We start from the raw sequence: 2,579 nt of genomic DNA on the forward strand, positions 1-2,579 counted from the left end.
CATTATTGCTTATATTTTGCAGTCACTCTATTGATAATTCAATTTAAGGCATATTCCCTGTCTAGTCCTACTTGTAGAAAGTGTTTTGCCATGGAAAATTTCCCAAGATACTCTCCAGTAAACAAAAAATCACTCCTTTTTACTTTGTCTGTTCTGGTTTTATTGTGATTGCTCTTCCCACCCAGCCTCACATTTCTGTGGATCTTCAGGATTCTCTTGCTGAATTTCTGCTCATAAGTACTAAAGGTACTAATAAAGATTCCTTTTTGGTGTTTGTTGCTCTAACTCATTTTGGCCTCCTTAGTATGTTTCTGCATTTCATGAAAATTTATCTTTATTTCTGTTTCCTTTCTTAGGCACAAATTATTTTGTGCATATCTTTTTTGAAGGTGCCACCTGTTTTGGGTTTTTTTATAATTGTCTCCTGTGGCTTAATTATGTTGGCATCCTTCAGAGTTTGATCCTGCCCCACAACCAGAGGGGTAAACAATTGTACAAACTGTCCTACAGCAAACTCTCAAAGAACTTAATGCAAACAGTCGATTATGGACTTGCAGGGCACCCTACAATTTTTTTCACAATGTACTGCAAATCTTAAGGCTAAGACTAAAACCAGTATTAACCATTCTAGACAATAACCACATACTAAAGCACAACAAGAAACACAGAGCAATCCAAGAAATCAAAAATTACTCCCATAGTATAGGAAAAGCATCTCTGCACAATCTTTTGGGAACTGTCTATTCCTTTCCCTAATTCACTGTGACTATACTCAATTAAAACTGAAGGTTTATAAACACTACTTGGAATCATGCCAGTGTGACCAATAGAAGTAAAATTTTAAATAAGTGGGTGCCACAATCAGGCACCAGCCCCCTTATGTGCTAAGAGCTGCATAGTGGAAGCTTGACTTAATTTGTTAAAAAAAGGCCTGAAGGATGTATCTGATTAATTACAAGGTTATACAGGAAAAAGTATTTGCATGAAACAGAAATTATTTTCTAAGGTAACTAATACATACTCCAAACAACAATTAAAACAAAATCACATTATTCAGAGCACTATTATAGAGCATGTGGGTGTTAGATACAGAGGCCTTGTGAGGAAATTGCTACAGTACTAAACATAGAGAGTCTGGTAGAAGACTATCTTGAAAACCTACTATATGGTTTATTACACTCTGCTTTGAAACAGCTTAATTCTCTGGTTTCAAACAGAATTCTTTGCACAGTCCGAGAAAGAAAATAACATTGCTACAAATCACAGGAATTGCATCTTAGGCCTCTCAAAGTTTCTTTGCTGAGTCATGTCATCTGACTAGTCACACAAGAATACATGTCAGCTTGTAGCTTGTCATGGAGATGATTAGAGATTTTTTTGAAGGAGCTGAAGCTAATGTGCTTAAGCTATCGAACAAAAATGTCATATATGCTCTTTATGTGCACTTTGTTCTCCATATTAAATCATATGCATCATAGATCTTTAAGGACAAAGTTACTGATGCACACAGCACATGTGCTCCTTTAACCACCACAGTTTACCCTAGCAAAGTATTATCAAATATAGGACTTCTTAAGACTATAGAAAGGAAATTAGCATGCTCTATTTTCTCTGCTATTTAATTGTGATCTCTCAGGCATTTTTTCCCCATCATGATTTAATCTTGTTGAAAATTTTGGGTCCACATTCTGATGATGCCCTCCAGTAATTGGAGTATGTTCCTAAAGTTAGGTAGACTTTTTTTTTACTCTTGTAGGCCCTACATTTTTTGTTTGGCAATACTTCACAAAATTAATTACTGCCTCCAATTTTTTATCAATGCCTACTACTTCCTATGGGTTTTGGTTTAAGATGTATGTTTCTTTGTGTGGCTTCTTCCACATTTCCAAAGTGCATTTCTGCTGGACGCTGCTTGGTCTCACCTCGGTATCTAGCGACTGAACTTTCAGCACTGTCATTGTGCATCTTTTAATTAGTTTGGCCTCTTCCCATACTTTGACTAGAACCTCAGTATGTTCTTTATCTGATTGATCACTCTTTACAGCAGATTACCCTTCCTGAGGAGAATAGCGAGGCCTAACAACACCGATATTGAAAAGCAACCACAAATTAGCAGCTGTGACATCGGACCTGGATTTTGTTACACATCCCACCGAGAAAGCTTTACTGGTGCTCTCGGGGTAAAGAGGGATTGGGTGAACTTGGAATCTTACAAGTTGAAGGCAGAGAAGCGCTTACTTTCTGGAATGTTTCCAGTGAAGGGACCGCCCGGAGGAGGAGCCGCGGTCTCACAGCCCGCTCCCGCCCGTACGAGCCCTCGGTGCTCCTCCCGCACCTGACGGCGGTCCCACAGGTCCCTGCAGCCGCGGGTCGGGTCGGGCCGGGCTGGGTGCGGCCGGAGAGGTGCACACCCGCCTTTCCCACACGGCGGAGGCGCCGCGGGACCGCTCCGGCCCGCCTGAGGGGAGCCCGTGCCGGGCGCGCGGGCCGGGCCGCACCGGCGCCCCCCGGCCCAGCGGCGCCGCGAGGGACGCGGCGCGCCCGCCCCGGGCCCGCCGGCCATGGAGCCGCCGCCGGCC

This window comes from Melozone crissalis, unplaced genomic scaffold (assembly GCF_028551555.1).
Source record: "Melozone crissalis strain CALT ecotype California unplaced genomic scaffold, PUWL_Pcris_2 ptg000023l_1, whole genome shotgun sequence".
Lineage (NCBI taxonomy): Eukaryota > Metazoa > Chordata > Aves > Passeriformes > Passerellidae > Melozone > Melozone crissalis.